General features: G+C 41.3%; 1 protein-coding gene across 7 annotated transcripts in view; it reads right to left on the minus strand.

The window, feature by feature from the left end:
• RBKS (ribokinase) overlaps nucleotides 1-14,484 on the minus strand; it is a 109,853-nt gene that overhangs the window by 9,272 nt on the left and 86,097 nt on the right. The gene's annotated exons all lie outside the window — the stretch shown is intronic.

The raw sequence follows: 14,484 nt of genomic DNA on the forward strand, positions 1-14,484 counted from the left end.
ACATGACTGAGTGAACACACACACACACCCATACTTCATTTGGATTTCATTAGTTTTGCTTAGTGTCTTTTTTCTGTTCCAAGACCTCATCCAATATACCTGAATTACATTTCATTGTCATATTTCCTGAAAGTCCTATAGGTTGTGACAGTTTCTTAGACATTCTTAGTTTTTGATGACCTTGATAGTTTTGAGGACTGGTTGAGTATTTTGTAGAATGTACCTCCATTGGGATTTGTGTCTGTTTTTTTCATGATTAGACTGTGTTTATGGTTGTAGGGAGGAAGACCACAGAGGTGAAGTGTCATTCTTGTCAGAGCATAACAAGGGTACATACTGTCAACATGACTTAACACTGATGTTAATCTTGATCGCTTGGCTAAGGTAGTCTTTGTCAGCTGTCTCCACTCTAAAGTTACATTGGTCTCTCTTATCACACTGTGTTCTTTGGAAGCACATCCAAAGATTACACTAAAAGGGTAATCCACACTTAAGGGGTGGGGAGTTATGCTCTACCTTCTTGGGGGTTGAGTATCTCCATAAATTATTTGGAATTCTTCTCTATGGCAGATATGTTTCTTTTCCCTCATTTATTTATTTCACTTTATTTATATCCGTATGAAGTCAGGGATATTTGTTTCATTCCTTGGGCTATAATCCAACACTACACTATTTATTTTGTTGTTCAAGTTGTTCCAGCTTTGACCATTGGGAGTTCTTTCATCTGGCACTTGTGTCCTTCTGATAAACTCTCATCATTTTGTTTTTTTGAGTGCTTTCCTTATTTTCTGACATTATAAGATACTCCAAGCTCATTTTGTATATTCTCTGCCCTAGTGCTCGAATTAGCTGTTTCTCCATTAAAAATTCATCAAGGAAGTGGTAAGAGGCATTCAGATGTTATTTTCAAACTAAATGTAGGGACATATAAGGCTTATTCCATTTTCCCTGAATTTCTAAAGGCCTACATTGGTGAAGGCCATATAGGAACTCATGGAAACAAAAACCTCCAAAGAAAGTCTGTTGATCTCGCCTTCAGATTGGGCAATACTTTGTCATGTGTTCATCCAACAAATGTGTTTAAAATAAATCTGATGACACAGTTTCACTTGAAAAATCACTCTGGTATTTAACGGCTTTCAGGGTCACTGTCCAGTTTTCCCCAGTGTGTTGCTTCCTTAGTCTCAAGGGCTTTCATAACAAATCTTGAGGCTCACTCGAGCCTTGGTATGCAGTACTGTTTCAGTTGCAGTTTAAGTATTTAATGACCTATGTGCCTAGCACAGTAATGTATATTTGAAAAAATAGTAAAATCCATTGTGGATTAAAGGCTAATGTGGCAGTACTTTACACATACTGTTGAACTACAAGGAAGGGTTTGAGGAAAACCTGCTTAAGGGGAGTCCTTATGAAATGGGACAGACTTATAGGGAGAAGGAAGGCCTTAGAACAAAGATACAGGAGGCGGAAGGAACTGAGTGAGCTCATGAGACAGCGAAAGGCTTTAAGGAGAATGACATTTCCCCTTGTTTACACAGATAAGCTGTCAATATTAAACTTGCCAAGGAGTCATAGTAACACAGGTGTGAATTCAACACTTTCCTTCCTCCCATAATGTTTTCTGAGTACCAAAAATATGTCAAGCACTATGCTAGGTGCCTTAAAATTGTTTATTAGTGTTTCCTCATGGAAACAATGGGAAAAGAGACATGCCCTCCCTCAGTTTGGAGCAATGTGACAATAGACAGGTCTGAAAGCAGAGAAATCATGAGCTAGGTCGAGGGGGTATTATGAAAATATGGGAAATACTATTATACTATAATACTATAATATATGAAGAGTTAGGGAAAACCCTTTTTTTTTCTTTTTGGCAAACTTAAGATTTCACATCTTCATTCCTCATATCATACACAACGTTAAACTCCTGGTAGGTTAAAGGCTTGAATGTAAAAAAATAAAACTAACATAATATGAAAATTTAGATGAATATTTGAATAATTCCAAGCAAGGAAACTATAAGCAAGTCACTAAACCCCAAAACCATAGTGAAAAAAAGAATAGATTTAATTTATAAAAATTTTAAAAATATATGTCCAAAGACACTGTAAATAAAGTTAAATGAGGGACTTCCCTGGTTGTTCAATGGTTAAGACTCTGTGCTTCCTCTGCAGGGGGCCAGGTTCAAGCCCTGGTAGGGGAACCAAGAACCCACATGCTGTGTTGCTCAGGCAAAAAAAAAAAAAAAAAAAGCCAAACGAAAAAGTACAAATTTGCTGAAAATTCTTTTAGTATATGTGACATTCCTAATATTCAAAGAACACCTTCAAATTGCTGGGAAAAAGACAAATCCTGGATAAAAATGGACAAAAGATACAGTTTGCAACTTCAGAAAAGGAAAAGTAAATTGCCAATAAGCAAACAAGAAAAGTTGCCACATTATCAGCTATTAAGGAAAATTCAAATCAATGTTTTTTACCCATCAGACTGATAAAAGAATAAGATTGATAGCAAAAGCAGCAAGATGAAGATAGGACAATGATACTCTCATATAATACATTTGTTGGTAGGAATGGAGGAGAGCAATACAGTATTTGTTAAAAAATGTGTATGTCTTTTGACTTGGTGGTCTTGCTTCTGGAAATCTACAGAACTGAAAGCTCTTATATATTGGGATATATGCCCAAAGATGTTGACTGCAGCATTATTTCTAAAGACAAAATACTAGAAATAATGTGATTTTCTATCAAATAGGAGAATGGATGAATAAACTTATACTTTTGTATTATGGAAAAAATATGCAGCTGTTAATAAGGAAAGGTTAGCAGTATATGTACATACCTGGAGGAATGTCCATTACTTAAGGCAGAAAAGATTTCAGTATCATGATCCCATAGAGGGTTGGTGGGAGAAAAAAGAAAAACAGCTGTGCCTAGAGTATGTGTGCATTTTTTAAAAAAGAATACAGAAAAAACGAAGAAGTGTATGTATCAAATTGTTAAAATTTATTTTTCTTATCTGCAAAGAATGGCAAATTTTTTTCCTACATACTTTTATATTATTGTTTAACCTTGTTATTTAAGCTTACTGTTTTAAACTTGTAATACTTCTCCTAAAAAATGTAAGGCAATAAGCATATTTAATGAGAAGTTAAGTCATGCCTCTGTGCCTGGCTCCTTTTTAACTTGTAGCCTAACCAGAGCAGAGGAACAGGGCTGACAGGAAACATTCTGGCACCAGGGAAGATGTTAGTCTTACATACTCCTGTCAGCTCATAGGGCATTTGACTGCAAAGGAGATTTTTAAGGAAGTTTAAAAAATACTGTACCTGTATCTGAAAAGACTCTACTAGATCACTTAAATTTTTCTCCACTATATCCAAAGTCATGGAAACACAGTGCTTGGTAGAACTGTGCGTGCCGGATGCATTATTTCAGCACCAACAATTTTTGCAGCTTGATTTCCATTTATTCTCAGTGCTATACAGTGTGTTGGTAGACAGCAAAGGCAAATCCTTTCTGTATTAAAAAAAGGGATTTTTTTTTTCCTGCAAAGAAAACTCTAGGCTAGATGAAAGAAAACCAAAGTCTAGATGACTTTACTGGAGAATTCTAGCAAGTGTTTAAGGAAGAAACAATACTAATTCTACATAAATTCTTTCAGAAAATAGAAGAGACAAGGGAACACTTCCCAAGTCATTTTATAAGGCCAGCATTACTGTGGTACCAAATTCAGACAATGACATTACAAGGAAAAGCAAAACAACAGATCAGTATCTCTCATGAATATAGGTGCATAAACCTTAACAATTTTAGCAAATAGAATATATATCATGACCAAGTAGAGTTTATCCCAGGAATGTAGGAATTCACTATATTAAAACCCTCAAAACATTGTATTTTACTTATACTCCAAAAAAAAAAAAAAAAAGACGCAGAAAAAGCATTTGATAAAATTCTACATTCATTCATGATAAAAATTCAGTTTGGAATAAAAGTATAACTCGATCTTCTTGATAAAGAACCTTTGTGAAAAATCTATAGTTAATATCATTCTTAATGAGAAAGACTGAAAGCTTCCCCCTCTAATACTGAAAACAAAAAATTTGTTCTCACTGTTTCTGTTCAGCGTCATACTGGATTTCCTTGCCAGTGCAATCAAAAAGGAAAAGCAGGAAAAGGTATACAGATTTGAAAGGAAGAAGTAAAACTCTTACTATGCAGATGGCATAATCACCTATGTAGAAAATCCTGCTGCTGCTGCTTCTAAGACTGTGCGACCCCATAGAAGGCAGCCCGCCAGGCTCCGCCGTCCCTGGGATTCTCCAGGCAAGAACACTGGAGTGGGTTGCCATTTCCTTCTCCAATGCATGAAAGTGAAAGTGAAGTTGCTCAGTTGTGACCCCATGGACTGCAGCCCACCAGGCTCCTCTGTCCATGGGATTTTCCAGGCAAGAGTACTGGAGTGGGGTGCCATTGCCTTCTCCGATGTAGAAAATCCTAAGAAATCTAAAAAAGTTACTAGAAATAGTGGCTTTAGCAAGGTAAACAATATTTTTAAAAATCAATTTTATTTCTATGTACCAGCAATTATTAATAATAAGAAATTAAAATTATCAAAGCAATACCATTTGCAGTAGCATAAAAAATATGTTGTCAGTTCTCCCTAAACTGATGTACAGATTCAATGCAATTTCAATAAAAACCCTAGCTTGCAATTTTTAGGAACTGGCAAACTGAGTCTAAAATTAATATGGAAGTGCAAAGGACCTAGAATAGACAAAACAATTTTGAAAAAAGTAGAATGAAGTTGGAGGATATAAACTATCTGATTTAAAGAGTTACCATAAGTTACAGTAATCACAGATACTGATGGAAGGATAGACATGTAGATCACTGGAACAGAAAAGAGAATATAGAAATAGACCCACAGATATATATGGTCAACCTATTTTTGACAAGGTAATTCAGTGGATGAAAGGACAGTCATTTCAACAAATGGCGCAGGAACAAATGGGAATCTATACGCAAAACTTTACCTCACACCGCACACAAAAACCAACTTCAAATGAGTCAGAGACCTAAATGTGAGAGCTGAAATGACAATATCCAGAAGAAGAAAATAGAGGAGAACATCTTTGTAACCTTGTGTTAGGCAGATTTCGTAGGACACCAAAAGCATGAAACATTAAAAAAAAACAAAACTGATAAACTGGGCTTTGTCAAAGTTAGAAGTTTTTACCCTTCAAAAGAATATCAAAAGGTAAGCCACAGACTGGGAGAAAATATTTGCAAACCATATGTGATAAAGAACTCATAACTCGATAATAAAACTCAATATGACAAGCCAATAAAAATGAGCAAAAGATTTGAACAGAGGTGTCTTCAAAGAAGACATATAGATGGCAAAAAAAGTATATATAAAGATTCTAGACATTATTAGATACCAAGGAAATCCAAATTAAAAACAATGAGATAATACTACATACTGATTAGAAAGGATAAGTTTAAAAAGACTAAAATACTGACTTTTGGTGTAGATGTGGAACAATCTCAGTCATCATTTGTGGGAATGCAAAATGATACAGACACTTTGGAAAATAGTTTGGCAGTTTCTTATAACATGTAACATACACTTAACATATAACCCAGCAGTTCTCCTCTTAGATATTTACCCGAGAAGTGAAAACATGTACCTACATAGAGACCTATATGTGCATGCTTATAGCAGCATTATTTATAATTGCACCAAACTGGAAACAATACAAATGTCCTTGAACTGATGAATGGGTAAACAAACTGTAGTATATCCATATAATAAAATACTACTTAGCAATGAAAGGAAATGAACTGCTAATACAACAGCATGAATGAATCTCAAAAGTATTATGCTTAGTGAAAGAAGCCAGTCAAAAGACTACATACCATATTTGATTTCACTGATACGAAATTCTAGAAAAGGCTGAAGTATTGAGATAGAAAGTAGGCCAGGGGCTGGAGAATATCAACTGCAAAGGGACTGCATAGAGAGCTTCCTAGAGTGATAAAGTTCTATATTATGATCATGTTGGTAAATGATTATATACATTTGTCAAAACTCATTGAATCATAAACTTAAAATGGGTGAAATCTTACTGCATACTAAAATGATATCTCCATAAAGCTGATATTTTAAAAATAAAGACTGGGATAGGGTGGGGGCATTCAGACATGCAGGGTCATAAGTTGTGAAAAGCTTAACTTTCTTAAGCACACTGGGCTTACTGCTGATTTACTCTTAAGTGCATGGTCGGGATAATTACTGAGAAGTTATGACTGGCGCATAGGAACCTATCTTTGTATATTGAGAGCCCTAATTCTATCACTGTTCTTCCACTACAGATGTGTCTCTTTCTTTTGACAGCGTGGGCTTTAAAGTTAGATAGATTTGTGTTTAAATCTTTGCTTTAAACTTAGTATTTTGGGGACATTGGGCAAATTAAATTCTCTGCGACTTCGTTTTCTTATAAATAAAATGAAACTATTAACATCTTCCTTATGGGGATTTTGGGAATCTGTCATTCCCTGCTGCTCAGTATTCTTACCCAAAGTCGTCAAATAGAACTCTTAACTACTTCACATACCTTTCCACCTTACTCCCTTGACCTCCGCTGCTCTTCTGCACACTCTACGCACAGACTGGGCATATTAATTCCACCTTTGGTTCCTTCCCTGCCGTTTCCTCATCCTCAACATTTCTGGTGAGTCCCCCTTTCTCTGTGTCAAGTCTGAAAGACATTGATTGTGCCTTCTCTCACCTGTCTGTGGAACATCTTTCCTTCCATTCTCAAAAAGGCCTCCCAGGTTACCCCATTTTGCCACGGCTATTCAAAACACTTCAGTCACCTATGTGTTTAAGCTTAAAAGTGCCATAAACGTTTTCTACTTCCTGTTCACCTTTGCAGATATTGGGGCATAGATTAAATGTTCAAGTTCACATAAAAAAGAGATCCGCTTGCAATTAGGTTGACCTAAAAAATGGAGACATAATTTATCTAAGGGATGGATTCCAAATATAGATAAGTTGTTAACAGTTACATTAAAATTTATTAAGGGAGGACTTCCCTGGTGGTCCAGTGGTTAAGAATCCATCTGCCAGTACAGGGGACATGGGCTTGACCTGTGGTCCAGGAAGATCCCACATGTTGCTATGGAACAACTAAATCTGTGCTGCAATTGCTGAGCCCACGTGCTGCAAATACTGAAGCCTGTGCACCCTAGAGCCTGTGCTCCACAAGGAAGAGTGGCCCCTGCTTGCTGCAACTAGAGAAAGCCTGAGTGCAGTGGTGAAGACCCAGCACAGCCAAAAATAAATAAAAAATTTACTAATAATCCATAAATCTATACTGATATTAAATAAAGGGAAAAAATCCTGGACAAAACTCATCCTTAAAGTAGAATGCCAGCTAGTAAATACAGAAATCTGAAAAATCACCATTTTGAACCCAGAGTAATAATAACTAATTCAGGAAAGAATCATCAATGGATACATTAAAACTGCTGAATAGAGGTCTGATGAAGGCAGAATATTTACAAGTTTCAAAGTCTCTCCCCACAGATTACCTATTAATTACAAAAGGGAAAAAGAGTAACTCTACCTGCAGAAATCTGGTGGACAGCACCTTGACCAAGTGATCAACATACCAGTGAAGAGAGAAACTGATGCTCCCTGATGTGGGGCCTTGAAAAGGAACTATGGTCACTTGTGTGGTATTCCTGCCCCAAATGCATAACCTAACTTGGATTATGGGGAAGCATCAGACAAACCTAAACTGAGAAAAATTCTATAAACAATGAGGTTGTGCTTTTCAAAAAAGATCAATATCAAGAAAGGCAAAGGTTAAGGAACTGTTTCATAGTAAAGGAGACTAAAGCAACATGACAATTCAGTGAGATACATAATCTTGGACTGGCTCCTGGACAAAAAATTTATAAAGAACATTATTGCACTGTGCATGGAAGATAAGATTATCTCAGTGTTAAGTTTCCTGAATTCAGTAATTACATTGTAGGTTTTTTTTTTTTTTTCAATGTCCTTGTTCTCAGGAGATATATCCTGAAGTATTAAGAGGTAAAGAGTCACCATGTCTGCAACTTACTCTCAAACTGTTCATCAAAAGAAAAAGTATCTTTATGTATTTTGAGAGACACCAATAAAACAAATTGGCAAATTTGTTAGCATTGTAAAAATGTTAATAATTGGTAAAACTGTGAAGAGTATATGGGAGTATTGCAACTTTTCTGTTCTTTTAAAAATTAAAATTTTTGTTATGAGAAGTTTTTAATAAAAGAAATTTTACTAAAGAAGTTTAAAAAAATCAATGTCGGTCACTCTTGAATTTTTAAATGGTCCAATTTCAGCCTCTGAATGATCTCCCTCCTTTTCTAAACTCAATCAAGTGGACATCTGAGACAAGCTGGGGCGAACTGAACTGAGAAAACCTCCTTCCTGCAGTTGGGAATACCCCATCTCATTGAGGCAATTTCCTTTGCAACTGAGGACTAGGCAGTGCCACCCACCTGTAAGCCCAGGGGACTGGAAGGAACATTTTCTGGCTGCGACACTGACTGCAGAGAAACTGAATTCTGGGATGTCAGTGGTAGCATTGTAATGGTGTCCAGTGCTCCATGCCAGTAACACAACTGGTTTTCACCCAGGAGCTTTGATTGAGGCAATTCCATGTGTCAAAATTCCTTTGAGAGGCCAGAAATCTTATCTGGTTCTTTCCGATCTGCTGACTCCCCAGAGTTACACAATCCTTACAAGTAGAATGAGCTCACTTAATGACTGCTGATGGGCCAAGTCTCAGCTGCCTGGGTCTCCACCTTCTCACCAGAAAAGAGATGGTGGGAGTCCGTGGTGATGGTGGACTACCTTCTTCTTCACAAAGAAGGCAGCCGTCTAGCCTCATTCCAAAAACAGTACAAGAAAGCAGGGAGGCTCCTGGCTGACAGGGGGCTGTCAGCTCAAAGATGTGAAGGCCAGTGAATAATATCTTAAAAGTCACATTGCATCAAACAGTGAAAAAACTCTGAAATTCAAGCATGAAGGGGTGGCAAAGTGCTACTTACGTAGAAGCGTGTTAGGGAAAGGAAGGGAGTGAACTTCTATCGTCTGCTTGGCATCCATCAGGAGGCTGCAAATCTGGGTACCTTCATACACACGAGACTGACCTAATTTCATTTTACAATGACGTCCCCTGGCCCCCCCCCACTCCCCCTGCCGCCACACCCCAAACCAAGCTGAAAAGAGTCTTCCTCCCTTTCGAATATTTACTTGGCCGCACAGGTCTTAGTGTGGCACTCAGGATCTTTAGTTGTGACATGTCAGCTCTAAGTTGGATTGAACCCGGACCTTCTGCCTCTGCATTGGGAGTGTGGAGTCTTGGCCAGTGGACCACCAGAGAAGTTCCTCCCTCCCTTCTGATGTATTTGTACTTCTTTAGGACGCTTAAAACACTGTAGTCACTATTTGGTGTAAAGGCTAGAGTCTGGGACAACTTGAAAACTCCTTGAGGGAAGAGACCATATCTCCGTCCCTTGTCTCTTGGAGTGCCTCACTCAGCACTGACTGGGTGCGCTGACCTGGGTCTTGGTCCTAGCTTTACTGTTTTTCTCTCCTGGTGCTCTCTTCCAAGGGGGCCAGATGTCCCTCACTGAACTATGTGTGACTTTGTTTTGTATCAGTGAAAATGGAGGTTAGGTTGCCACAGCCCAGTTACTTGATAGTCTCATTGTTGAATCTATTTATACCACAAGGCTTTCAAGTGCCAATAAATTACTAGGCTGTTGATTCACATCTTCAGTATAACTATTTTTATACATTGGTATAATTTTTTTTTAATGGAAAGTGCTTTAAAAGTAGAAGCTGTATTGTATCACTGTGATTTTCCTGTAAGTAACGTTCTTTCCAATCAATCATTCTTAGAATAATGGAATAGTTCTCATTGATACAACATGATGGTTTTAACCTTTTACTGAAAATTATTTTTGTGCCAAAAGGGGTGATGGCATAATTTATCTATCTTCAATAAAAATACCCAGGTGGCTACTATTCATTGCCTTCTCAACAATAACTTCCTCTTAAAGAAGAGTCGCCCTTAGAGAATGGATGTGGCATTCTGAAAGTCCTGCTCTCTTGAGAGCCTGCCACTCCTGGATCCTGAGGGGTGCTGGTCTGAGGGACCCAGGAGACAGCTGGAGTATCCATGAAGTGGAAAGGAGCAAGACACGCCTGTGGAGAACCTGAGGCCTCCAGTGAGGTGGAGGGTGGGAGGGCAAGGCACTCTGCAGGGCTGGTGGGGTAGAGATGACACTCATGAGCAGCTGATGAGAGGAACCCCAAGGGGAGAATCTGAGAGGTGGGTGCTCCTAAGGACAGCACCCAGAGGTGGTTTGGGGAGGGGGCAGCCTCTGGCACCAGGACTCAATGCGATGTGGCCCTGGGGAGGCTGGTGGCTCTTTGCCCTTCTCCCTTTCAGACCATCCTCTCGGTCCGCCAGCCTCCACTCCCCATTCCCTCCCACTGCCCCTTGCCTGCCTGAGTCTTTGACTATGACCCTGGTCTGCTCCTGCACTCAGCTCACCAGCTCAGTCTCTCAGGGCTCTGCTGTCTGACAAGAGTGATAAACCTCATAGGTATTGATGGGGCTGCAGAGTCTGGTTATACAACGTGGTTCTGCATGAGGGTGCCCAGGTGGCAGGGTGACCCTGGGTCTGCAGGCCATGCTCAGCACTCTGAGCTGCGTGCCTGTTCAGAGGCACCTTCTGATTTGCACAAAGTGCCTCAGGGGTTGGCAGCAAGCCTGGGGGATCCTTATTTTAAAACAGAGGAAACTAGGATTTAAAGAGGTTAAGTAACTTGCCCATGGTAGGAATAAAGGAGGTAGATGGCAGTAAAGACTGTACCAAGGACATCTGGGTGGAAATCTGGCGGCAGAGCAGGTGGATAAGCTATTTTGGGAGTGAGACTGGGCTTCTGGCTACTGCTCAATTTTTCCTGTTTCCCCAGGGGAAGGACTTATGTTTTCTGTAGTGATAAAGAATGCCAGGAGTGAAGACCATGAATCTTTAATGATGTCCCTCTGGTGGGGGTCCCGTTTCTCTCTGCCTGTTTGGAGCAGGAGCAGAGAAGAGAATGGGAATCAGAGTTGCCCTGAGCAGGTGTGGTGGAAGAGGGCGGGTCCAAGGGGAGCAGAGATTACAGGAAAGAATAACCAGATAAATAATTGGTCTAGCCTGGGTAAGGAAGGAAGAGGTCAGGAGAGGTCAACAGGTCAGAGGTAACTAAGGAATGTGAGAACTAGTGTAGGAGAAGAAGGGTGAGAGCTGGTTGTGGGATGCGAGGTTTATTCCCACAGAACAGAAGCAGTGCCAGGTATTAGCCATTTCCTGGGAGTCGTCATGGGAGTGGGAAGCTGAAGTGGAGGTGAAGAGTCCCTGGAGTGAGGGCATCTAGGAACTATGGGACTTGGTGATGGTTCATCCTCATGGTGCTGGAGTCGTCTTATGTTGGTAGCATTGCAGGGGTGGGAGGGGGATGGAGAGATAAATGGTGATGTGGATGCTAGCGTCTTAGACAAACAGAGAATGACCAGGAAAAGAGGTCCAGACTTTGTAATTGAATTGCATGAGCCTCAAAGATGCAGGAATCTTTACAGGAGGGGCGAAAAGGGGCAGCTGGAAGCCACAAGAATGTGCCTTAGGATCAGGAGCAACTTTCACCTACAGGGACTGTGTGGGGAGTTAAGGAGGTGAAAGAGCTTACTTATGGGGAACAGGACAGCCAGAGGTTTAGGCGGCAGAGACGCGCGCGCGGAGAAGTGAAGCACTCTCTTGGGGCCCTGTGGCTCTCTGGCCCTCCTTTGTCTCTGCCCTGGGTCTGTCTTCCCCCTCCTGCACCGTGGCTGTTGGTATTCTCCCAGGTTCTGTCCTTCACCCACTGCCTTTCTTTCCCCCCTAATATCGTGGGTGTGTCAAATACTTTATGGTCTTGACTGCTATGAATCTGAGGAGTCCTCAGTCATTACCTTTAGCCCAGATTCTCCTCTGTCTTCAGGCTTGTGTATCTCACCTACCTGCGAGTCAGCTCAACCAGCCTCATGTCTCTGGCAGCTGATTCTAACTCCACATGCCTGAATTGAACTCCTAATCCTGACTGAACATGAGCCTTTTCTTGTCTTTTCAGTTTGTGGCACTTCCACCCTGAAAATCTTGGGGGTCTTCTAGACAGCCACCAGCTGCCAAGTTTGCTGCTGCTACTGCTAAGTCGCTTCAGTCGTGTCCGACTCTGTGCGACCCCATAGATGGCAGCCCACCAGGCTCCCCTGTCCCTAGGATTCTCCAGGCAAGAACACTGGAGTGGGTTGCCATTTCCTTCTCCAATGCATGAAAGCAAAAAGTGAAAGTGAAGTTGTTCAGTTGTATTCAACCCTCAGCGACCCCATGGACTGCAGCCTACCAGGCTCCTCCGTCCATGGGATTTTCCAGGCAAGAGTACTGGAGTGGGGTGCCATTCCCTTCTCTGGCTGCCAAGTTTAAACTCTAAATGTTTCTTTAATATGTCCCCTCATCTCATCCCTACTCCATCCCTACCTCATGCTCACATAACCACCGGAGGATCACGCTCACTTCCTTAGCTATTCACCCTGTCTCTGATCTGGCCCCTTCCACTCCATCCTCCATACTGCTGTACATCGGGCCACCTCACGTCCAGCTTAAATCCCTTTGAACATTTCTCGTCTTTCTTAGGATAATGTTTTAGCTCCTTAGCATGGCACACAAGGCTCCCCCTGCCCACCTCCCCAGTTTCATCTCTTATTTTTTCCTACTCACACATGTAACCTTGGATCTTTATTCATGGAGGTGGCTCTGCTTGACCTCATTCCTACACCAACTCCTAGACTCAACTCAGGTATGAACGTAGTCATCACATATTTACTGACTGGTACCATAGTCAAAGCGCTGCGTTTTCCCTGATCCCACAAGTCTGGGTTACATACTCTCCTTCACACACCCCTGTCCTCCTCTGTGGTCTTCATCACTTCCATACCCTTGGACTAGTGCAAGGCCAGGCTCACTGCTGAAATATGTGCTGACTGAATCAAGGACTGTCAGGAGGCTGGGTGCTGAGTGATTAGGTGAGGAGCACGCACTGTCTCAAGACTGCCCCGTAGGAGGGATGACAATGAGACAGACCTGTGAAAGTCCTAGTTTGCCAACTTCCAGTTGATAGAAAAATGGAAGAGTTGTAAGGCGTGATGGGTATTAAGTGTGGCTAGGAAAAAAAAAAAAAACACAAAAAACACCATGTGGTGAAAATCCCCAAGGTAAGAACTTGTCAGGCGCCTACAGCAGACCTAGATGATTTTGCAAGAATGATGTCATCACGAGGGTTCATTTGTTAGGAATCTGTACCCACACAGGATGATTCATCAACCAAACTGCAGAGGGACCCTAACAGTTAAAGTCCTTGCATTCCTGCCCAATGTGTTAACACATTCCATCTGACAAGCAGATACCACTTTCCTTTCTTCTCAGAACCTCTCCCTACACAAAGCTATTCAAAGCCTACACTGTGGACCTGAATTCCTCAGCCAGGCTCGTGGTTTTTGAGGCCAGGGAAAAGGCAAATGGGATGAAACATGACTAAATCCCAAGTCAAGGCGCTACTTCTCCTTCATAAAAAAGACTATTGCAAGGGGCTCAGGAAAGGGACAGAGAACAATGGGAATGCACCAGCTTCCCTGCTCCATCCCGTCCCTGTGCAGGCAGGGCTGCTGAGGTGGCACTGAGCTGGCTCACCCTCAGGCTAGCTGGGTGGCAAGTCCTGCCTTGCTTTTGCTTCCAGGTTCCAAGAACAGGGCTTCTGCCTCATTGCTGGATGTTTAGGCATGAGCATCTGGTTAGACCTGGGAGAAGAAACGTCATCCTTTGTCCTTAAAGGGCTAGTCATGGATGGGCAGGAGACCTAGTGTCATGAACTTTGGTCTTGGCTTTGAAGGAGCACAGAGGGAACACACATATGGAATTAAATCCCAACTTCTTCCCTCTACGTTACCTCTGTCATCATTTGGGAATGGTAAACCTACACTGAAGTCCCTCTGTACACAGCTGGGAAAAATGTGGTTCTCAAGTAGAAACATGTTTTCTCAAGTGGGACAATGTAGTAAACGGTGTGGAGTCAGACAGACCTGACCTGAAGCCCTGATTTCACCGCTTTGGCGAGTGACTCAACCTCTCTTGTAAACACTGAACTGGATAACGTAGCACGGTCTAGCATGGTGCCTGGAGCATAGAAAGTGCTCACCAAGGTGGGGGGTACTGGATGGTACCATCTCAGAGGCCCTTCAACTTACTAGCATTTGGGGAAATGAAAGCCTGTGATCTAAGTTGGAGGGTTCTAAGGGACAAAGAAGGTCATGTTCCTGTGGATCCCATGGCTGGGGGT

Source organism: Ovis canadensis, chromosome 3 (assembly GCF_042477335.2).
Source record: "Ovis canadensis isolate MfBH-ARS-UI-01 breed Bighorn chromosome 3, ARS-UI_OviCan_v2, whole genome shotgun sequence".
In the NCBI taxonomy this organism is placed as follows: Eukaryota; Metazoa; Chordata; class Mammalia; order Artiodactyla; family Bovidae; genus Ovis; species Ovis canadensis.